The sequence below is a fragment of the Pomacea canaliculata genome, linkage group LG5 (genome assembly GCF_003073045.1).
Source record: "Pomacea canaliculata isolate SZHN2017 linkage group LG5, ASM307304v1, whole genome shotgun sequence".
NCBI lineage: Eukaryota > Metazoa > Mollusca > Gastropoda > Architaenioglossa > Ampullariidae > Pomacea > Pomacea canaliculata.
In genome coordinates this window covers 11,391,592-11,416,230 of record NC_037594.1, presented here as the reverse complement: position 1 = coordinate 11,416,230, position 24,639 = coordinate 11,391,592, and the positions used below count along the sequence as shown (strand labels likewise).

Genomic DNA, 24,639 nt, shown 5'->3' with positions numbered 1-24,639 from the left:
GTAAAGATTTAAAATTTCATACTGATAATTAAAGAGATATAAGTTGTTGGACTCGGTTGTCTTCTGAATATATATTGCCTGTCTATCCTCGCGATCAGAAGGAAGTCTAGATATATTGCAGACGACAGTTTCACATAACATTTCTATCTTGCTATTTATCACCGAAGTTCATGAGATACCTGCAACTATTTCCCCAGGAATCGCTCCATCTTTCACGCCCATAAACACAAGAGGTGGAAAAATTACAACCGGAATTTACTCTCACATCCGGGTTCTGCGCTGATCGGCGCGTGATGGCGATGCTGGCAGCACGGAACGCAAAACAGTGACTTGTGTTTAATTTCTGGCAGAAGTATCCTGCCACCTCCAACCACAAGGACGATCAACAAAACTGTTTACCACAAACATTTTCCAAATTTACCCGTGTGCTGTGGTGGGATTCGCGATGCTAGCAGCTGTATCACCTCCGAGGGGAGCGAGACAGACACCCGGATGGTGAGGATGGCAGGACACGTGGATGGAGCGGCACTGCCTTGTGTATAATAAACTTACTAAAGCACATTCTGGAATAAGCTTCAGAGGAACTGTCTGAACATGGTTTGTTTTGAGCATGGATGTCAGTCCCTTCTGCTAAGAATGTATAAAGGTTAAGGGAAGGACTTAAATACTGGTACAACATCTACTTTTTCAGGCGCAGTAGTCCCGCTCTCTCTCTCACTCACACACTATATGTATAAAATCAGAGAGAGTGAGTTAATAGCTTCCTGGAACACGAGTCCTGATTTTGTGGCAAGAGAAATATGAGATACTTCTCCAATATAAAAATATTCCGAGGAAGATAAAAATGGATGCTTACATGATATCAATGTACAGGCGAAATCTTGAAGTTGGTCTACAAATATCCTCACAGAATGTGCAAGATTGGACTGTATGTGATTATTCATGTGCAGCCTATGGCATATTGTATACAAAAACTCAAGATACGTCCTTCCTCGACACAAGAAAAGTAAAATAACATTTTACAAAAATCTGGCACCATCGTGTTTACGGATGCCGAAGCCTGGAGAAATGGATGAACACAACTCGTGCAACACTGATTCGTGTAAAGCCACTGTCGGCTGCTTTCAACAAAAATTCTCTGTGGTTAAAACAAACTTGTGAAGCTCGAAAAGGAAACCCGAAAAATGCAAGCCAGCATCTTATGCCACTAACAATGATGCACGATGCGAGCGAGGTACCTACATCAAGGTAAAGATAACATAAAGCCTGGAGAAACAACTGAGGCTGGGCTTTGTACAGGTGTGTGTATGAGAGAGAGAGAGACTGAGTATGTTTGGCTGACAAATGCAGAAGTTATCGTCGATAGCTTGAAAGCATGGATCCTTTCCACCCACCCGCTGTTTTATCTTTGCTGAAGAAAAGGAGGATTTACAAACATCCACCCCGAATGTTCACCAATCCCACCCTGCAACTCACCCGCCGCACAGACACGCAAGCAGCGAACAGAACGCCACATACCTACCCACACACGCACTTACATTTATATATATACACAATACCCGCATATACCCATCCCATCCATATCCATTCGTCCATACATATAATACAAACATATTTACAGCGCTTGCTCAGTAAACTGCTGCTTTGAATTCGGATGGTGTACCCTACAGACAGTCTGATTTCAGGGTGAAGAGAAAGTCATCGGTAAAGTTGTAAAAAGTCATGTCATTATCTTTTCTTTACAGGTCAGGACAAAGTAGTGTGGTGCTCCTTAATCATCGTTAGTTGACTATGAAGAACAGTCAAAACACGTGTACGATAGATGCACGTGCGTGCGTGCGTACGAAGCTTTACACCTGTCCGTTGACCCAGCTCCTTCAGTCTCTCAGTACTTCCACAGACACTCGACTACACCAAGCAATCCTCTGCATTCCTTTAGTGACTAGTCATGTTACAGCAACAGCAGCAACGGCACGGCTGTTGCCATCATTAGCTTTCCCGAAACCCTTCAGGAATAGTTTTACATTTTTTAAACCGAAGGTTATGGAGAGGAGATGGGAGGAGAGAGGCAGGTATTCGCTTTTCATCACCCAGTTTTTTACAAAACAGCACGAACAAACATACATAGGTATCTGAACCTTAGTCATCCTAGTGCCAGGATTCCCTGTCTGTGTTGTGTGCCTGAACACAAGCATTCAAAGGTTTCATTTTGAGATATCCGAAAACCATTTCCTGTCAGCCATCAGGTCTGCAGCTAAAGGCGCCTTAGAATGAATGCATCATTCGGGGAAAAAATCCTCAGTGATATGACTATAATCATTCGGCGTCACCAGACATGAGGATGGTCCTTCTCCACCTCCTATCAGCATCTCAACACCTCCACAGCAGCACGCGGTCCTTGGACTTTGGTCCTCAAGATGGCGCCTGCCCGGCAGTTATCCTTCCAAATATGGAATAAAAAGCGTGGTTTGTATTACTCGGTTACAAATCAATGTGGGCAGGCAGGAAGTCGTTTTATTGTTGGAAGGCTGTCATACCAGTGATGCTGCATGCATCTGCATTCACATCCCTGGTCAAGGCACGTGGAGCCTGATAGCGAATCTGGCAAAGCTCATCTCCATGAGCTCCACATCCGGTCAGATGCCGACTTCATCGACAGATGGCACGAGTGGAAGTCACGAAATAGAGTCTGTTATTTTGAATACCGTCAGGTTATCAAAAATATCGGGTGAGAATAAATTTGAGAAGAATACTCGACATCAGGAGTAAGGTGGGAATAATTGTCTGAAACAGCTTCTTTGGCGTAAGTATACATGAACTGTAGTTAAAGAGAGAGTCAAGGGAAAAGGAAAGTTGTGCTTGAATAAAAGATGCTGAGGGTCTGAATCGCTTGTGCTCAACAATCTTTTACTAACAATCACAGCTGTGGGACGAATAAAACAGATTGCCATATTTTGTTGTCCATTGGTTTCATCTTCGCCAAAGAATGGAAAAGATGGCGCCTCGGAGACCCGCAATCATCTTTGTTTTAGACACGACTGAGTCAATGGTTCGTTTGAAACCCGAAATTTTCATCGAAAAGATTGATCATGCGAGTGCCTATCATTTATGCCAACTTGCCATTTGGCATCCTTTTCAACAGGTTACAAAAAGTAGCACCAGTTCACAATCAAAATAGAACCCGTAAAGTTCTCTGTAATCATAAATTAATATCGTTAGAACATTTTTTTCATTCATGCACACATGCTCAATGACACTACAGCCATAGTTATCTGAATAATAGACTTGAACCTTCAGTTAAACATACGCTTAAAATACTTACTTAAGAACACTTCATTGAAATAAGAAAGCAGCACAAAAGACTTGTTTACACATCTTAGTTCAGCCCACCTTTCCCCCTTGTTAAGTGCACGCCACGTGACTGATGACCTAACAGCGATGTGATGAGCCACGCGCACACTAGAAATGTCGAGGGTCCCAAGAAAACGAATGTCGGGGGAGGAAGATGTTAAAACATGCACACAAGGGTTTGTACAGTGTCGACAGAGACCCTCGTTGGAGAGGAGCAAGTAATGAGATGTGATCAGAGAACCTCCAGCAAGACCCGGATGATTACCTCCTGGCTCTTGGCGTATAATGAAAGGGAAGGTAGTAATGAAAGGGAAGCAGTGTCATGAAAGGGAGTGCTGCGAAAAAGAGAAACATATATTCGTGTATCACAGCCATTATATCTCCAAGCTTTGACTCTGTGGTGCCCGCAATCTTCCCTTTTTATTGAAAAACTATTCGTAAATAAATACAAGCAATACCCTTGTTTATATTCTGTAGCATCTGCCTCCTTATTATTCCCTACTGCGCTGTAAAATGAGTGAATCTGATGGATAGAAAATACAAAATTAATTATAAAAACAGCCTGCTCTTATGTGAGTAGCATATATAAACAAACATTGTTGAAAACTCTTCTTTCTATCCCCCTCTCTCCTTGATACCTATTCACGTTGACTCTTTATAATCTCTTATTGTTTTTCCTTTCCATTGTCACTCGTTTTTCTACGGTTTTTTTTTCTTTAGTTTTCTTTTTTTTCACCTCTTTCATTCACTTATTCCCTACCTCTCATGGACACACCTGCACTCATTTTTAACTGTAGGGCACTCACGTGCAGACCTCGCTTTGCACCTCAAACTCACCTCAGACAGACATGCAGGATGTAACTATAAACCTCCTCTCCATGGGTACGGCAACAGAAGTGCAATGACAAAGCACAAATGTTGAGGCAGACAAGAATAAACACATATTCCAGGTGTTCCGCTCTAGTTGACACCTGTGCACCAGGCCCACGAAGATAATATTTCCTAGCTTCATGTGACAGTAAGCAAGCTCCTAAGTCCCAAGCACATCGCCACAGCCTGTCTTTCGGCCATGTTAACAATCCTTATTGAAGAGAATTACTCCCCTGCAAAGGAGCTACGACTCTGCCCTAATGAGTCAGCTATTCCAATTACACCATGGTAATAAGGACAAATTAGCGGCAAAATATTTCGGCCAAAAACGGGCTCGACAGGGTCTGGAACGGAGGCGAAATTTAGTCCCCTCCATCCAGCCTCGTGAGCATCTGCAAACTGGTCTGCACATGCAACTAGTGGTGGAATAAACAAGGCCAAGCATCGGCACAGACACGTCCTCCGAAGACTCAGTGACCTCTTCCCGAGTAAAGTGAGTGCATTTCCCAGCCCGTGAAACGAGATCAGCAGCACTCGTTCCGCTCACCTCTCTCAGGTGAGAGATGCTGACTACAAGCCCTGACTACAACACCAACAACATGTGTGGACTGAATATTGCATTACCGCCAGGTTGATGTTCTGCCACCCGGAAGTGATGCGAGACCATGTACATCAAAATTCGTAAATGTTCACATACAAAACCAGATTGTTCGCACAGAGCGCTCTTGTAGCAAGGGTCAACTGTTCGCACAGAGCGCTCTGTAACAAAGCCAACATGTCTGATGTAAGGTCTCTAAAATATTGTTCAAGGGCTCTGAAGCAGACCGACCCACAAAACCACAATGGTTTGCTCTCTATTCAAACCAATTTTCCGCAAGCAGCACTAGGATCAGGACCAAGCTACTTGGCATCAAACACCGGCATTGTCATGGTTGTGTCACGTGACACCACGCGGGATCAGAGGATGTCGGCGGCTGCTGCAGATGATAAGGCACCACCCAGCGTGAAGTCACGTGACTAAACAAATCGAGCTGTTGTGCAGTGGATAGTTTAGTGTTGACACTAGAGGTCACCTACTAGAACTTGCTGAAAGTTGAAACATTGGTCACAAGGGAAGGTCACTAGTTCAACAGCAGAAAATCATAAAAGCTTATATGCGTTAAGGACAATAACAAGTAACACAAACAGTAACCCTAGCTTTACTTGTTGGCGACATTTGCAGGTCAGACCTGTCACCAATCTGCATCAACAAACACTGTGAAACGCTTTGCACTCAAGGATGCGGAAATTAAGAAGAAAAAGAAAAATCAGTGATCATCACCTACTTGTAATTTGTAGTAACTTGATATTTTTCGGTCGACACGAATAGGCTTTAGTTATTTGCAGAATGCAAGAACAGTCTGACATTTATTGCACTCGAATACTGAGGTTAGCTCGGTCTCTGAAATGATCACTCTCTAACCCATGGATGAACCCTGTTACTTCCGAACCATCGAAAATAAAGCCGTGGAAACCGGAAGACCTAATTAATCTGTAATGTGGTGGCTTGAAAGCGAACTCGTGATGAAAAAGCGAGACGAATCTCACGCGCATATATTTAAAAATAAACGACTGACATTAAATATGTTCCTGACAGCCATGGAAGCGAACTCGTCAAGTTCCAATCTTTAATCATCCTCTTTTTTTTGTAACGGTCTTCACAACTTTCTATTCTCTCATTGTTTTTCTTTTTTCAGAAATTAGTTTGCACGGATTTTTCTAGCTGAGAAGGACAGTGCTCCTAGACACTATTGAAACTTATTTATATGTTCGATCACCACACTTCCTCTCTGGATTCTGTTTTTACTCGATAAGCTAATTTTATTATTTTCACTTGGTATCTCAGGGTTAAATTTCAAGGTAAAATCCGCTCAAACGAAGCAACAGCAGAAAATGTGTTTCCGTTTACAGGATTTTCTCTTCCTCATCCTGTTTTCGCCGACATCGTCAGCAACAATAAGTCCTGACGTTACTTCCTTTCCAGTTATTTTTAGCTTATGACTCATGCTAATGGCGCCATTGCCACGACTGCTGCCATCTTCCTTCCTGCCATTAGTCGGCTACAGCCATCGCTAACTGCTGGAAGCTTGTGTCAGGTTTCTCAAAGAAAAAAAGACCTGAGTGGACATAATCCGGTCTTCAGGCCTCTTCATCATCAATTAAAACAAAACAAGAGAAGTGTAATCGGAATGAAAGTCTTAGGCTACCCTGAAGGTAGTGCTACAGACTCATTCCTCACGAGGATACCATATCCCATCTTCAGAGCGGAAGGTGATGGAGAGAAAAACAAAACCAAACTTTGTTAGCACTTTTATAGCCCTCCGAGTCCAAACAAAGATATAAATAAAGGCCCCGCATCTTCGCCGAGAAACACCTTAAAATAACTGGAGGTTGAAAAGGATGCTTGCGTAATCTGAAATGAAGGCGGCTGGCAGGTCCTTTTTAAAACAAAGCCTTGGAAGAGAAAACACAATCAACGCTTTCATTCTCTATCTCTCCATCCCTGCACCCACAAAAACAAAAGCCTTTATGATGCCACGGTTGGTTGAACACAAATGACTCGGAATGCGAATGGCGTGGGCACGTTCGTATCTGTCTAGAAGTAAACACCTAGTTTCATGGCAAATTAATATATAAACAACCCTTTAATTCAAAACTAACTTTTTTCTCCTTTCATTTCCGTTTTCTTAAATGAACAACCTGCTCACAGTTTTAAGGTATCTTTCCTGATACGCAAAACCAGGCTGTTCCTCCTATGCCATATCTACTCCTTCTTTATTTCTGACATAGAACCCAGCCGAGGAGGATGCCGAGGACAAGCTGCTCTGTCAATATGGTACCTGATCAACACATTAGCTCACCATAGGGCCTCTCACTGCCTGCAGTCTTGTCTACATAAGATCATTTTACCAACCTTGCAACTGGTGTTCATCTCCATATCAAAGTGAAGCCCACATAGACGAACCTGCACTTGAAACTGTATTTCCGTTGTCAACGCACTTCCCACTTCCCTGTTCTACTTTCATGGTCAACAACTAGTAACAATAGAATCTGTTGATAATAAAGCCTTAGTGCATATCTCTGTGTGAGTGTGGCCTCAATCGGCCGAAAAAAACAAACTGCAAGCAACTGACAGTGGATAGTACAAGAAACATCAGGGTTAGCAAACAGACGACACCATGAAAAATATGAATTAAATGCATGGATGAGCTGAGGAGTGAGCGGAATAGTACTCTAATTGATTTCTGCAAGATATTTCAAATGGAGATGGGTTTAAGCCCCGGAAAGCCTCGAACGTAGAGGGTTCAAAATCTACAAGTGCTGACGTCACGTCATCTTACTTTGACCGTTACTGTAGCTTATAAATAATACTACTGCCGCTCCCCTACACACACTAGAAGAACATACGCACATAATACACTCACGCATATTACTCTTGCTCCACAACTAATCCACTCTCAATAATTATGTTTACACAGCAGGCTCACGTGACCATTCCCGCCCTAAATGTCTGACGGTCCACCGGCCGCCGCCACGCTAGAGGAGTCGCTTTTAATGAGACAGTAAATCACCCACGCAGCTTTATCGGCCCTCGTCGATCGAGCTCCTCGACGGTAACGATAGTTGGCAGACCGCACTGCACTCCCCCTCCCTCAGTCACAACAGCCCCGATGTTCAATATTACACACAGCCCCCTCCCTCCGACTCTATCTTCCAACACTTCACCCAGAGAGGACTTGCACCAGGGGATGGGAAGGGAGGTAAGCCTGACGTCCAGGGGAGACAAAAAACAAGCAGATTGGCAGAAACAACTGGATATTAGCGTCGTGCAGTTGTTGCACGTTTACTGTCAATCTCCCACCACCACCACTACCCACACCCACAACCCTTGCTCACTCCAGCTGGTACACAACAGCGTGGTCTGTGATAATTAATCCAATTACACGCGGCCAGACAACTACAGTAGGATCTATCGTCTGTACCAGCTGCTCAAACTTAAGTCCCTGACTTTTAAAGGATTGAAATAAATAATCCAGTCGAATCCACTACAGTCATCTCGGTGCTAGTGATTAACCCACTATAATCACATGATTGGAAATCCCGTGGTGGAGGTAATTTTACCCCCCGGCAGCTCTCGTTTCGCTCGGGAAGCTGTGCTAAAGACAGATGGAGACAGACATGGACAGCAGACTGCACTCACCACGATGCTGATTGCTGAAGTGGATAAAGTAGATGAGTGGGCGCCGATTAACCCTGTCCGGCCACATACAACTGGACAAGCTAGTGCATCAAGAGACTGCGCACCGCTCACGCCATCAACACACACACGTGATCAATATGACATTAGAAACCTATTTTATCATCTGTGTCACGAGGCTCTCCTTTCGTATTTGTCACTTAGGTCAACACCGACCACATTAATAAGGCACTAGAAAGCCATTTTCTCGTCTGCGTTAAAACTTGTTTACACGCTCGTTTATTTTCTGGCATTGGTTATTAAAAACAAAATTGTAATAATTCATATTTTTATTCAAAGAAAAAATCGTGCAAACATAACGCTTCATTTTGCATGATTTCCCACTTGTAAGGTTTCTTTGAAAAACATGATTTTTTCGTAATACTTAATGTTTATTTATCTTATCAATTATTTGGACTCCCCTTCTCCACTTTCAAAGCTGGTTATGGATACATGGAAGATTGTAGTGCGTACGTAAGTGTAGATGGATGAGATGCTATGGGGTCAAAGGTTCAGACATTTCGAGAGGTGCAACAAGCCTCTGGTCCAGTTAGACCACAGAATCTGTTAATGGAGACACGTGCGGGCAGGACTACAGAGCAGCAGCTGACATACTTCGCCGTTTGTCAAGTCCTAGTCGTCTGACAACTTGTTTGCATGGAAGCCCAACCGCTGGCCGCTACTCTCCCTCCCGCTAGAACATCTACTGATAGGAGACATCGGCGGTAGCTCGCTGCCTGCAGGAGCCAGAGCTGGCGTCTGGAATCGGTCTGCAAGCGCCGCCTGGCGCCGAGGAGGAAAACAGACAACAGCGCGGGGCATCCTGGACCACACAACAGTAGCAATGGACCAGGCTTGCTGATGCCGCTGGAGAGAGAGAATGAATCATGTTGGAATCAGAAAACATGTCTCACGTGCTACCTGCCGGGATGAGCATCCGCTTCAATACCTGAGGATGTTGTGTGTGTGTGCGCGTGAGAGGTTTACAAATGAAGAAAAAGAGGAAGGATGGGTGCAAGAGAAGACAGAGAAAGGACAGCCAATGTTTTCAGATTGACTTCTCGGGGTTAATTATGTTACAATTATGTCGCCGCTACAAGAAAATATCCACAAGGAGTCTCGGCAGTCCGAGTTTCGCAAGATATTTTCTTCTCCAGCAGCTTGTCGGGGGTCTCTTGTTCACACGTTATCTGTGAGCTCTTGCGTGTGTAAGTTACGATCTTCGGTTTATCAGTCTACATGCCGAGACTCGTCGTTACCAGCTGCCTGCTGTCCAGAAGGAAGGAGGGCGATGAGTAGTCGACTGAGTTTGACATGTTACATTCTTCTCAAATGTCACTCGTTACAGCATTTCCAGACATCCAAAAGACACTACCAACAAGAGATAGAGAGAAACCAAGAAAGACAGCCTGTAACCAAGCAACACTACTTGGTTAGTTCATGCAAACTCTCCATCCCATAGAGGAAAATCACACGGAAGTAAAAAAGACTGTACTCATTCAAGTGTCCCATTAGTCAGTCAAATAAAATCTTCCTGTTCTTTCTCCTCGGGTAGAAATACTTCTTCCTTTAGCCCAACCAGCTGTTGTTTCACATTATTTTTATCCCGATAGCAGGTCGGCAGCACGTCACGTTGGTGAAAACTTGTCTTCAAACTTTCACCGAGTTGTTAGAATCTCACCCCCACTTCAGATTCCAGTCCTGGTGCTCCGGGCTGGACGACAGCCAAACTCACAGTCTGTGAAAACCATCCACTTACCTGGGAATGCCAGTCGCTACTCGCCCTTTGCCCCTGGTTTCCATTTCATTCACCTGACAGACGACGATAACATTTTATAACTGAGAAAACGAGAATGCAGAAATGTTTGTTGGGTGGGAAGTGATCCGTTTCCTATCAAGACCACGAGCGGGCCTTGAACCGGCGACCATCTGCGGCTAACGCCGAGATATGCTAACAGAAACTGTCAACTATGTCTGGTATCCCAGCAAGCATGAGTCCTAATGATGGACAGCTGTTACTTAAAGACCTGCAGGATATCGCCGGGTGCAAACAAGTGTTTGGAGGCGTCAAGTGTAGCGAGTGCACGCCCTTCCCACAAGCCCCCAGAACGTCCATCATGCGTGCCTCACACACTTGACATCAGCTCTTAATGAAAGTGTGCATCCAGACGATGGCTGAGTCATCTGCAATAATTAACTCATCATCCAATTTCACCGGGCAGTCGTGGCATGCAGAAAACGGGCCCCATACCTATAGCTTGAGCTGCGTTCGAACTCGCACACCAGCCCACTCCTTCCCTTGCAACGGATTGTCCGTTCCTCACAGGTCCTCTCTGGCAACGACTCCATTTCCCCACGCCCCCTCTTTTCCCGCCTCGTCGGATAGCGCCCCTTCAAAAGAACGAAAGGCAACTCCCCATCTCATCAAGAACCCTTGGCTAATCGATTATTCCCTCTCTCGAGCTGCCACCCGTACCCAGGGACTCGGCATTCCTGTTTGAACTTTCAGCGGCCCACGATTGAAAGCCGTGCCGGTGCAATCTGCAAAGAAGGCCATGTCCGATTAGATAAGGATTAATCATGACTGCAAATATTTATGCTTCAGAGCAAAGCATTTAGAATCCAACATGTAAATGCCATGAGATCTGATTTGCTTCCATCGAGTGGCTTGAATTAAGCTCTAACCTTAGGAGGCGGCGTGAAACCTTCATTTATCCTCCACTCCTTTTTGGCCTTCCACAAGACGAGTCTGTTCTCAGGCGGCCACATGTTGCTTGTTTTATTGGATACCAAAGCTATTGCGTTTAGTAGTAATGGTTGTGGACGATAAGGGGACGAGAAGTTCAAAAGGGAGATATGAAGCAAAGACCTCAAGATGTATGTGGAGGTGACAAGCCACATTCACAGAAGGGTGAGGCATGATGGAAGGCACGCTATCCTTCTGGCTCAGACATTTTGGTATCAGCGAGTTTTACATAAATAATTAAACCGTAAAGGAATGTGTTGTGTGAAACTAAATAGTCTGCAAATAAAAATAACTCAGGTAAGCAGCAAAGACATATCAGAAAGGATTTACCTAATAGTCTACATTTCACATGTGCCGAAAGAGGTCAACACTGCGATTTAATGATCACTACTTGAAATACCAAAAATCAGGAATACAAAGCAAAGACGAAAGCAAGAATAGAGAAGCAAATAACAAATTAATTCACAGAGAAACAGATGTGTGGAGGATGAAAGGGGGAGATAAGACATCGTAGAAAAACATTTTCTCCCTTGTGTTCTCAGAATCCTGTTTCATCAGGAACGCTTTCGGCGTAGAAGAGCCGCAGAGAGCACCATCCTACATTGGCTGAAGTCCCTAGACATAAAAAGAGGGGAAAAAACCTAAAAGAACATTAAAACGCATAACTCTGTTATCAACTGATGGAAGCTTCTAGAAAATGTTCATAACACGATCTTTGCCAAAAAGAAGGAAAAAAAAAAGAGAAATCATTGCATAAGCCTACCAGTCTGTTACAGTTCACCTCCAGCAAGTGTACAACACTCAGTCTAGCTGTAGAGCAGCCACACTGTAGAATACATAGTGGGTGAACATTTCACCATCGTACTGTACCGACGAGGGACTGCAGAAACAATATATGTATGGCTGTATATTACAACATCTCTCCCCCTGACATGGGGGAGGTTTTGCCGCGGGTGTGGGATGGGAGAGAAGACAAGAAGCTCCAGAAAAAGCAATTTGTAGACGTCAGTAAATCTTAGATTTTCTTGTACACTGCAAGAAAACTCTAAGAAAAAATAATCCAAAGCATGTGTTTTCGAAGTTTATTTTGAGATCACGGCTGTCCACTAAGATACATTTTTTTCAAGGAAAAAAAAGACCGCTGTTTGTGAGTTACTTTCCAAACCGTGAGTTTTTCACTCTTCATCAACCCTTGGACTCTTTCATTTTCGTTTCTTTGAATAAGGCTATAAATGTACATTGTCCGCCACACGGCAAATTACTTTGCAACATTACTATTTTCAATGATTTAATTGTCCTATGTAAACAGTTAGTGATGGACTCATGATCTAATTGTAGTATAATGAAGTTTGTGTTTGACTATTGATGATACCTGCGCTGAACTGTCAAACAACATTGAATGTGTGACTTTGTTTTGTAAAGCTCTATATAAATGTCATCTGAGCAAAATGTCATAGCCACAGAACACCCTGGCATTTTAATCAGACATCTCGTGGCAAACAGCAAGAGAGAGATGAATCAACAATTGCGATTAGGAAATTAAGCCTCAGCAAAATAAAAGACTGTGCAAATAGTGCGGTAGCTTATAAAGCTGTCAGGAACATAAACAGAAAAAAAACACAAACACACACAAAGAATCACAGATCAGATTCATAGGAATAGAAGGAGGGTGTGTGAATGGAGTGCGCGTGAGAATGTCTTTGATTTCTCAAGACCTGTTGCGTACCTGAGCGCGCGGTAAAGAAGACCAAGACGAGTGTAGGACGGGGGCATATTCACCATCAACATCCCTGCTTCCCTTTAAAAAAATGATCTTCTTATATTTCATTGCTGTTGTTGTTGTTTGTATCCACAGCTTGCTGCAGGCAAAGAGTTCGCACGAACTGTTGGAACTGTTCCCAGACCAACCTGCACTTTCCTTGACCGACTTTGACAGAATGTTAGGTATGACAGCCATCGTATTTTAAAGTCTTGTGCACACCCCTTAAAAAACGAGGTTGCATCTGCAGGATGCAGTTAGCTGAAACGTCCACCAAGACGAAGACAAGAAGCGAGAAGGTATAAAACTTTCAGATCGTTGTGCTGGAGGTCACAGGTGATATTCTTCTTTATGCTTCTGACCTGCTCCTGCATCTGATAAAGATTCGGCAAGGTGAGCAACAAAAAGTCTGAACATGAGGAAAAAGCAGGCTTGAAGCACGCACGAAGATCAACAAAGGCCAAGCAGGAAAATTGAACGCCACGACTAGCTGATTATTTGGCTGGCTGGCTGGCTGGCTGGCTGGTGATTGTTGATACCCCGCCAGCAAGTGAGCATCGCTATGACGACTTCTATCATCCGGGAACTTGACAGATGGTTGAACTAAGCTGAACCCTTTCCTAAAGTGATTTTGGCGAGAGATATAATTTGATCAGATTGTAGGAATGAGTAGAACCTTTAACTTGAAAATAAATTTTCCAACAGGGCAATCTTTAACCTCGTAAGAAATAGCGAAGAATTCTGTAATGTCAAGGTGCTTATTATAAGACTAACCCTTTTCTTAATCCTAGTAGTTATTTTGGTTAACAATATATATTTGGCAGAAGATCCATCAATAGTTCATATAAAGTTCAGAACAATGGGTATCATCTATCATCTCGTGCTTTATGGCTGCCTTCATCAGCCTAAAGACGCCTAAACAGTTTCTGATGGGTTAGCCAGCTTCCTCGCCAGCCAGTCAACATCCAGACCATATGAGTGATGAAGTATGCTTCCACAACAAATAATAAATTCAAAATAGCCCCAAAGATTTCTCAAATATTTCCGTGCACATCTCAGCAGTTTTAAGGAGATGATCTGCACAATTTGGAAGATTCCAGCTTGTCCTTGCTCCGGTGCATGATCTGTACGGGTTCACCTAGTGGATGTGGCACCACACTGTCTGAAAGCTTCTTTTTAAATGTATTTTGTTTTTTAATCTAGAAATCCTGCACGTAGACACCTTTAAACGTCTAACATATCATACGGCTTATACCACAAAAACACTTTAAACAGCAGCGGAAAATGCGAGAACATTTCAAAAAGTAATCGTCTTTTATCGTTAACAAAAGATAACTGGTGTTACAGTCAGACTGACACCATTTCTGCAGACAGCTCTGTCAAAAACACGAGAACTTTAAGTCGATTGAAACAACATCAACAAACGGGCAGAGTTTAACATAAAAACACTTCTTTTGCAGGCAGTTCCATCAAAATATTCCTTCTGTCCTCTCCTATTACCTGTTTGTAGTTACGCTTTTGTTATTGCTCTCTCTCTCTCTCTCTCCCTCCCTCCATCTCTGCCAAAGTAAACAATTTTGTTTTTACTTTTCGTATTCTTTTCTTAGGTTTACGGGAATTTTTTTTACAAGTACAGAGGCAATAAATCAGTGTCAGAAAAGATACATCCAACTATACTATATTGCAAATTATAATAATTTTTCCCAAGAAACATATCTATATACCGCACAGCACGTTTGCGATACGTATGAGGGATCTAGAGTACCGGCACATCGACACCTGTAACTTCAGTCCATCTCAGCTGGCATCTACCCCAGGAGACAAAATAAGGTGCGGAATTGTGGAAATCCAGGCTTCCTGGTAAGTTTTGATGGATGTACAATTGTACAACGACAGCTTATTAGCACTAGTGGGTACGGCCTTACACAAGACAATATGAATGCCAAGGTTTTCCTCGATTTTTGCGAAATGCATACATCACATTGAAGCTGGCGATAACAAGTTATAAAAAAGAGAGTGAAAATTAATGGACTGCATATATAACCTTCACAAATTCCTCTAAATGTCCTAAACAAGGAATAATGTTTAATGGCGTCCGGCGTGCATGCTTGCCACTGAACCATGTGCATCGGGGATAATATTATTCTGGCAATCGTTTCCATAAACGTGTATTCTTTTTAAAGGACGAACAGCTGCAAAACGGGATTTATGGAGCAGGTGAAAAGCATACAGATGCGCGATGCTAACAATTAGAAGCAGTTTTGAGCAGCACGAGGGTGCAGGAAGGTCGGGAGTGTGGGTGGGTGTGTGTGTGGGAGGGGTGTGTGTGTGGGAGGGAGTGGGGAGAAATCTCCTTTCAGTTCTTGAAACACGTTGGGGGACAAAACTACGATGCGATCAGGCAGCACTCAGCTAAACTGTTCACGGCCGCCAGCAGATGCTGCTTAAGTACCCGGATGTCTTCAAGATAGTCTCTCGCTCCAGTCTTCGTAATGGACAGTGTCTCGAGCACATTGACGCCAAGGCTACAACAGATCGAAAGCAACCCTTTAATCGAAGTTCAGGCGAAGGCAGTACCCACACCACCAAAAAGAGGATGTTAAGAAACATGATGTAAGTGTAAATAAATAAACATGATGCCCCACAGGAGTCACACATAAAATACTGTTTTAATGGTCACCTGAGCCAGAGTTTAGACAATGTGGAAGAAGTCTACATTAAAACAAGACACGCGATCTCATACACTGCAGCTTCTAAAATTATCATTCCTCTGTTCTTAAATGTCTTTAGAAATGTGTATACAAACATCGCACCTAGTCATGCAATACAGCAGCACTCAACGTGGATAAGCATGTATCTATTATACTTCCAGCGGCACTCGGTGACTCGGCACACCACATCGAGTGCTCGTCGTCTCAGCTTGTTGCATGTCTGTAACCACCACTCACATCGTGTGATGAGAGGCAGAACAGACGTCTGACAAAATGGTAGTTATCTCTATCTTGCTGATAAAACCCATCATCCCACCCCCTCACATCACAGCGCGAGGTGTATTCTACGCATTTCAGTTTAAAAAGCTGGATTTAGTTCTAAGTTCCTTATTTTTCATTAACATTTTCTTTTACATGTCCCGTAACTAGAATATATTTATGCACGATTATCGCGCATCATTCAACATCCTGTATTCCTTGACTCGGTTCTCTAGGTGCCCTCATGGAGCGGGTAGAAAAGAATGGTAGATGTAGAGAAGGCTGTCACCATTTTCACCTGTCAAGTGTTGTGAGAGACTGCAAACCCCATCGCATCAAGGAGTTCTACCTTACTATTCATTTAACGCTCGAGATTACAATCAGGTGTACTAAGTAACCGATGGATTGGGATTAACCCCAAAAGCCCATCGGCAAGTTCACTTCCATCCAATCCCCTGCTTGAGATAGTCAACACCACGCATATATATATAAACTTCGTGCTAACACTGAGGAGGACGAAAGATGCACTCGTATAACTGAAAGGTGCACTCTAAAACATAAAACAGAAATTCGCTGTCGAACCCTTTGATAAAAACCGCTCGCCTTCTGTCTTTAGAGGTGGTTATGAAAACACAGACCAGACAAGAGAGTGCAAAAAAAGAAAAAGAAATACTTGGAGAGAGTCCCTAGTATTTATTTGGACAGCCGCTGTGGCAAGCCTCCTCGTGAGTGGAGGCACAGCCAGGAAGAGTGTTTACCACATCTACAATCGTCCACTCTTGTATTTCTAGGATCCACGACCTGTCTGAAGTTAGCTGGAATCAGCCATGAGCTGGATCCGGGAGGAGTTTCCAAAATAAAATTCTCCGCAGGCAGTGCGCGCCGTCACTTCAAGGGGCTCGCTAGAGGCCGTCTGATTTATCTGACCTCACCAGCAAGATAACACCCTCGTACATAAGCTCGTGACCATGGGTGGAGAGGAGAGATGGGGACGGGTGGCTAGAAGGAAGAAAGGAAATCGAAGATGATTAGCTGGAACCTCACTACGTCCAACAAATGATGCTTGCAGTGGACAAATACCTGCACTGGAGGCTCCCAAAAGGAAGGGCGGCGATTGTGTGTTCAGGTACGGTGAAGCATAAGGTGCAGGTGTTACCTGCTGTGTTGTGTAAACAGGCTCCGAGGTGTAAACACACACAGACAGCTACGTCACACTATGCTATTTCTTGTGATTAACAATGAACGGTGCACATGACAAACATCAGTCTTCAGTATCTGTAACATTAACCATTTGGAGCCATTCATGTAGTGCATCTTTCTATTTACAGCAGACAATGGGTTTGCAGACAGAGAAGAAAAACAGACGACCAGTTCTGTTGTTTCAATGCGTAGAGGATTAAGGTGAAATGTCTGCAAAATGGAATTAACATTCCAGATAAAAACAAGTGATAGAAGACGTTTTAAGAGTGTGAAAAACTGTATCGGTTTATACTTCAATTTTACTTTTTAACGATATATTTAATATATATATCTTTCCATTGGTCTTACGCGCTTCTTCGGTCAACGATTTTTTTTTTGTTTTGCTTTTTTTGCGCAGTTTCAATTTTATTTACAATAAAAAACAATCAAAAAAATGTCGTGTTTCAGAAGGCTTTCGACCAGTCACATTCCAATCTCAGCAGCTCCGATCAGTTGTTGTGTAACTTTTTTACACGCCTCTGAACCGTTATCGCCCCCTACAGGCGCATTGTCTGGGGTAAGCCACGTGACGTTCCTGCAGACGATAGGATTTATCTTTTCTTGTATTAAATGGAAACATGCTAATTCGTACCTGACAGCTGAACTGGTCGTTAAGCCACACACCCATGGCACATCTCACGGACACGCCGTGCAAATAAGTCACGCCACCATCTGCATTCTAAATCTTCATTACATCTCCAAGACCTTTAAGCAGCACCTGCCTCCGCACGGGTAGTTTTACGTGACAGGTGTCTTTATTGCAATCAAACCAACCCACACACACACAAATAAGCAATACACAATAATAACTTTAGTCAAAGAAGCTTTCAAAATGGCAGTTCTTCCATCTCAGGTCATTCGGTACATTTTTGGATGTGACCTGTCGGTCTCAAATTTGATATGGTAGGGGTGGGTGAGTGGTGGATGGAGAAACCAGCGAAGATGAATTTAATTGCCTCAGAAATCCCCATTACTTGATGTCATAAGTGGTGCATCGGAACTGTCTTTCATGGTGTTTTTTTCAATCTACTGTTTTCAAGATGTTAGCCGCCTAAAAAGTCACACCTCCGTGGAATACTGGTCAGATTTAATGGCTGCATGGTTCCTTCTGACGGATGGGTGGCATGGCAGGCAGGTGGTGCAGGTGAGTCAGCGCGGTGCGGACAGGCCGATCTGCACGTGCTGAGAGTGAAAGGCAATCACCCTTTTTCTAATAGTTTAGAAGATTCTAGAAGAGGGATAGGAAAATAATTCAACTATATAATTAACCGTCACATACCAGCGCTTCACTTCCCAGGGATACACGGCAATTGCCAAGATACTACGTGTAGGGGAGTGGAGGTTGCGTCTTCCAAGCGAGGTGAGGCATCCACTCTTTTGATCTCGATTTGTACAATTCTTAATATTGTACACTTTGCTTATTAATTCCTTTCATAACTTATTAATAGCCACAGTAACTCATCCAAGAAGGATATACGCCAGTGTTCATAGCATCTGTCCCCCACAGCGTAATATATCCGTGGGATATATATATATGGATTCAGAGAACTTTAGTCCCCAGTGGCTGCAACCAAGTGTATCGTGAGTACAGCCTCATGTGTGTACAGCGAGAGCTGTAATTATATATAACACTGAAGAGTTAACACGGTCTGCATGAGACAGATACACTTGTCTTTGTTCAGAACGAGAGAACTGTATGTGTCTGTGACAAGACTTCACACGGCCTCCTGCCCTAATCATAAACTGTGCACGGTGTGGAGGCAGGGTCACCGGTTCGACCACATTATCATCCACGCGATGATTTGACCACGACATAAACCAATTTTGTTTTAGACACTTTTATGGTCATTGGCTGACATGCGCACAGCGATCTGTCTTTCTTTTGTCGTTTGTGTGTGGTGCGAGTGCGGGCGTGTGTGAGAGGAAACGCCTTTTTTAGTGTGGTTAGTTTTAAAAATATTATTTGCTTGAAGCTCAATATGTCATGGATTCTTTTTAAGGGTTGCACAGTACACTCGGTCAAAGGCGGATCCTAACACTTCATTAGTGAAATCTTTGACATCTGTAGTGTCAAGAGAACCTCACATTTTTTCACAGCTTTTCTCATCGGGGTACAAAGCTGACTTCACTGTGTGGTAGTATCAGCATCTTAGGTTGGACTGCGCGACCGTCTTTTATTGTTTGTTTATGCGTGCGTACTCGTGTACGTAGACAAAATCGAAACCTCCACCCAACCCACACAACAAAAAGAAAGTTTGGCATGCGTGTACGTGTGTGTGTGTGTGTGCAGTCAAATCCCAGTTCTCAACACATATGTTCACCTTTCTACAATGTTTTATTTCTTAAATATAAAATTTGCGTGGTTCTTCTATACCAAGCCCGGTATGGGCAGATTTTAACATTTCTGTCCATCAACATCAACTGGTTTTGTGGAACCGCATTTTTTTATGGACCATACATGTTAAACTTGTCCTGACAAGTTGAATAATAGTGCTTTATACTCTATAGCAGGGGTGGGCAATTAATTTTCCCAAGGGGCCGCATGAGAAATTGGGATGGTTTTAGAGGGCCGGACTAATATAGTTAACTCAGTTTTACCCAATACTGTATATATAGTATATATACTGGCGGGGGGGGGGGGGGCCAGCGGGCGGGCGGTCAGAGACAGGAGGAGGGCCGGATCCGGCCCGCGGGCCGGCATTTGCCCAGGTCTGCTCTATAGGTTCAGTCTGTGTGACTGAGAGACCGTTGACATCACGCCGAGTACTCGAAGAACTGCTGGTCCTAGAACCGAATCTTCCATTGAAGTATTGGGCATCTTTTCTGGTTTTTTTTTCCTCTTCATAAAATGGATACATCGAGTGTTTTTGATGCGACTATCTGTAAGCTGTTGCTTAGCAACAGCCTGAACGCTCCTCAGCACGACACTGGTCGCCCCAAGCAGAGCACAGCGATACCCCCAGAGAGGGGGATACGAATGGTATCGTATTCTTTTAATGTACTACCTTAGTCGTACATTAGAACTTAGACTGGGTGGTGAGGGTGGTGGTTGTTATGTTGATGTGAAATGAGACAGGTGATAAACTGTGATCAGAAAGCTGTCTGGGCGGGAGCCTCCGTCCATTTAATTTCTAGTTAGAAAACATAGCTTCCGTACTGACTAATACTCGACGACCATAACAAAACTAACGTACCTGTAGTCCGAGCTTCTTTAATAATTATAAAATCAATCATCCCTGCAACCACTAAAAATCGCGTCACTAAAAATAATAATAATGAACACCCCTCCATATCACGTGTCGGCTTGGACTAATCAAACTCAAACATCCCGGTACATTAATGGCAGACAACTCTACGCCCCACTCTAAACTCCCCTCTGAAAATCAATGGCACTCGAGGCGACCCTCACTTCCTCGTTTGTTCAACGGCATCGACTGACTTATGACGTGTATCCGTTACTCTGTAAGAAAGTTGTGCCATAGTCTTTGTGAGTGCACGCATTTAGGAAGTGGGTTTGTGATCAAATCACACAGCACACTTGTATGATCAAAATAGACAGGACAAGCAGCGGCAGGTCTGTTTTGTACTTGGTGGGCAGTGAAAGGACACGTGCATATCGCGATGCATGCGTGTAACTGTCAGTGCGCGTTAGCAGACGAAGAGTAACTTTTATTACCGGTGGTCGAATCGGTAAATGAATCGATCGGTGACCTAATGGGCATCCTCATCCTCTATGAAGATATCTTGTCCTGCTGTGTGTTCCCTGCAGGGGATGGGGATGTGGGGTAATTAATCAAGCCATTTTAAAGATAACATTATACGAAATATATCTAACATTGATAAATTTTCTGGCTATTTTCACCACATCGAACATGCCATCCTTCCCAAAAAGTAGATGAAATGTCTCATGGTATGAATAATTAACCATTTCATTAGTGACCTACCCACAAATTCATAAATAATTTTTAAAATTGTTTCTACGTAATTACTTCTATAGACAAGAAGGGTGTTGGATGTAAGGGACAGCAAGTTACTGGAGTTGCAAGCAATGAAGAATGAAACAGACAATTTGCCAACAAAATTTGCACTGTTTAAAGGCCCCTTCTCCAAGAACCCTCTCATTTAGGAAGTATGACACACAAGGCCATTCTGTGATTTTAGAATTATGAATTGTGAAGAGATGTGGAGAAATAAGGGTTAAAACAGGCCACAAACAGACACAGAACTGCATAAAGAAACCTTGTGTACCAACTCCCATCACACACACACATTCTCCCTCATTCATGTTAGTACATGCAGTTGTTCATATTCATAGACACGATTAAATCCCATCCACATATAAAACTGTATGTCTCCTTTTCTGTTACAGTTTTACAACTTAAAATAATTTTTATATAAGATGCTCCATCACCATTCACAACTGATTTAATTATCCTGTCATTTATCTTATAATACATTTACTAACACAGTAGTAACCTACACACAGGGGAATGAGTATAATTGAACAGAGAGTGGGAGACAGATAAAGGGAGTAGATATAAAAGATATTCAGAGAGACTGAGATAAAAGCAATGAGTTCTTAAAATCAACAGTCTACAAGTATTTTGAACACTATACATTAATAATTGCTTCAAGCATCAAATTCTTAATTACAAATTTGTAGCCCCTTTTCATCGGAGAGCAATGACTTTATACTTGGTACCTCTTATACAAGAATTTATATAACTTCAGTTGGTGTCACGGAATACCCCACAATGTAGCTAAAGTTTGGATAGAACATAAATCACAGAGAAACAATAACTAGACTGGAAGTGGGGAAGCATCATTACTCTCCTCAAACTTAATTTTTGTCATAAGTTCAATCATGAAGCTATTAATATTCCCCACTTGCACAGAATAAAGCCAGCAGGGGCAATGATGCATGATGAATGTGGGCAGATTGGTTTTTACTGCTCTCCCTTCACAACAATGACTGAATGCCTGGTCACAATGATCGGAACACACAAAAGTGTTTTCCACTCCCATCAATCACTCTTGATATGTTTATCCATGTCCCACAAAGAAAAGACCTTTCTCTACTTCTCCAGCTAAAATCTCTTGGTACCTCTAATTGGACTTACAAAATTAGATGGCTCACATATCAACCATATATATATATCCTTAACAGATTAATTTAATCCTGTTTCCTTATCCATTTCTTGTATTTAAAAATAAACAGTTGCATGAAACAGCAGTGGCAGATATGTTGATGTGTACAGGCATTGAATACTTTGTACTTGAAAGATTTTACTTTACTTATAAACTCCAATTTATGACAGTTACTTTAAATTCACAAAAATAGTTATTCTAATCTGAGTTCTAGACATTGAAAGATATGTGTGTATGAGCATACTGTGTCTTGATATTTCTTTGGGGTGAATAAGTGTGTGAGAGACTGACTGACATGATGGGAAAGAGAGATATCAAAAGAGAAAAAAAATTATGACAATCTTTTTCCCTCCTCTGCAACATATTCAAACATGAATATATGCATACACATATAGTGACCTATACATCTGTCCATTTGCCATATCCTAGTAATAAAATAGTGATATATTTTAACTTCTTACAGATAAGCAATCAACAATTAATACAAGCCATCACATTCTGATTACTGCCGAGGAAGACACACACACACAGAGCTTATATAAGACACCATTATGCAGCTACACTTTTCAACATGACCATGCATCTGATTCCTTCAGGCAAGCTGCATACTGCCCTGAGCCATGTTAACATAATACCAAGAAAATGTATTATTTTGTGTCGCTATTTGACCGTGGATATTGAGACTTTAACACTGTCATTCAACGTGCTGATCGAGGTGAATTTGCAGACACCCAGTCTGAGTCTCTCTACGTACAGTGATATATAGCTGATTGCTTCATTCATTACCGAATCACAATTAAGTCTCATCGTAAGATTAAACTTAATTGTTACTGTCATTACTTTCAGCAAAGACATCATGACTACTTGTTTCCTTGGTTTTCAACAGCCATAACATTCGAAATTCGGTGGTGAGGTTTGTCTCACTTCTATTCTCTTCCTATTCCTAATCTTCGCAAGGATTAAAAAAAACAAAAAAACAACCACACAAGCATTTCAACGTTAACACTGTCCTTTACAGATAGTTATACCATTCTTTTTTTTTTTTTTTTTGATGTTTTAAGTTTTTTATTAAAATTGTAGGAAACAGTAACACGGTTTGAACTCACCGGAGGCTGATGCCACACGCGCCTAAGTAGTTATGACAGAGTTCGTACCTTGCCAATCCGCGGTCTGCAAAGTTTGGAAGAAGCCGGCGAGGCGAGTAAATAAAGCGGTCGCAGAAAACGAGGTCAAAGAGCTCGTGAGGTGAGTCGGCAAACTTCGGCACATTCCGGCAAATTCCGGGTGTGGGTCAGCACAGGGTTGAAATGGTGTCCAACGATATACGCCCTGCTGTCAGCGTTTCAAGAACAGGTGTTAAAAACAGCAATTAATCGACCGAATAATCAGTTGCTGAGGATATTTTGAGGGTGTTTTTTTTTTTTATTTTTCTCGAGAGATCAGTCGCTTGTCCATTTGTTTCCAAGTAAGCAATTAAATAACTGGAGGTGGATATATATGGGGATACATTATATTAATTGTATGCGGCATTTATTATGTGTGGATTACCAGCCGGTCAAATTATTGTCCCAGATGACCACCCTACACCATCATTTTGCTCCCCTTTTGCCTAATTGATCGAATTCCTTCACGCATAAACATTTCACATCCAACATGGTTTAGATCCCCCTCAAGCTATACATGTATATATATCCGGCAAACGCATCGACAATGGAAGGTATTTTATGGGTGATTAATATGATTTATGTTCAGGCTGCTCATATATTATTCGATTGTGCCAGCAAGTATGTTCTCATGCGTGCAATCTTGAAAATTGCACTTAAAATCATCATCGATTACATCTTCCATCAAACATTCCACCATATTTTTAGGGTTTGCCGGGTTTACTTAGCCAGCAACAATATATATATAGTCTCGTAACAAAACATGAGTACGTTTTCAGCCCATTTTACGCTGGCTTATAAAAACGTCTGTGAAGTGCAGAGAGATAGATAACTGTCACAGAATATATACAGCGAAAGACGACATACACATACTTGGAAAGAGCAGAAATGCGGATATATATGTATACATATGCATATTATTTGTGTATTAGATGTTTTTCCTTCTACAAAGGATTGACAAATATGAAAGTAAGGAATAGGGGGATGACAGGTCTTAGGTTGGAAACGTCTAGATATTTATAGGGCTGAAGTGGAGTTGCAGTTGAACACCTACACTTAACTACAATAAAAGAAGGTCAGGTCAGGTATGTATCATTGACCCTGACCAAGCACCAACG

General features: G+C 42.5%; 1 protein-coding gene across 5 annotated transcripts in view; it reads right to left on the bottom strand.

Moving 5' to 3' along the window:
* Positions 1-24,043, bottom strand: part of LOC112564286 (melanopsin-like) — a 67,896-nt gene extending 43,853 nt beyond the window's left edge. The window contains exon 1 of one of the 5 annotated variants that reach the window (XM_025238988.1): positions 23,465-24,043. The gene's annotated coding sequence lies outside the window, so the exon portion shown is untranslated. Of the gene's footprint in view, positions 1-4,188; positions 4,449-5,546; positions 5,691-7,174; positions 7,228-12,969; positions 13,403-23,464 lie in introns of those variants that run through there. The other 4 variants (XM_025238989.1, XM_025238991.1, XM_025238987.1 and 1 more) reach the window with 4 other exon arrangements.
* Between the last annotated feature and the right edge of the window lie 596 nt (positions 24,044-24,639).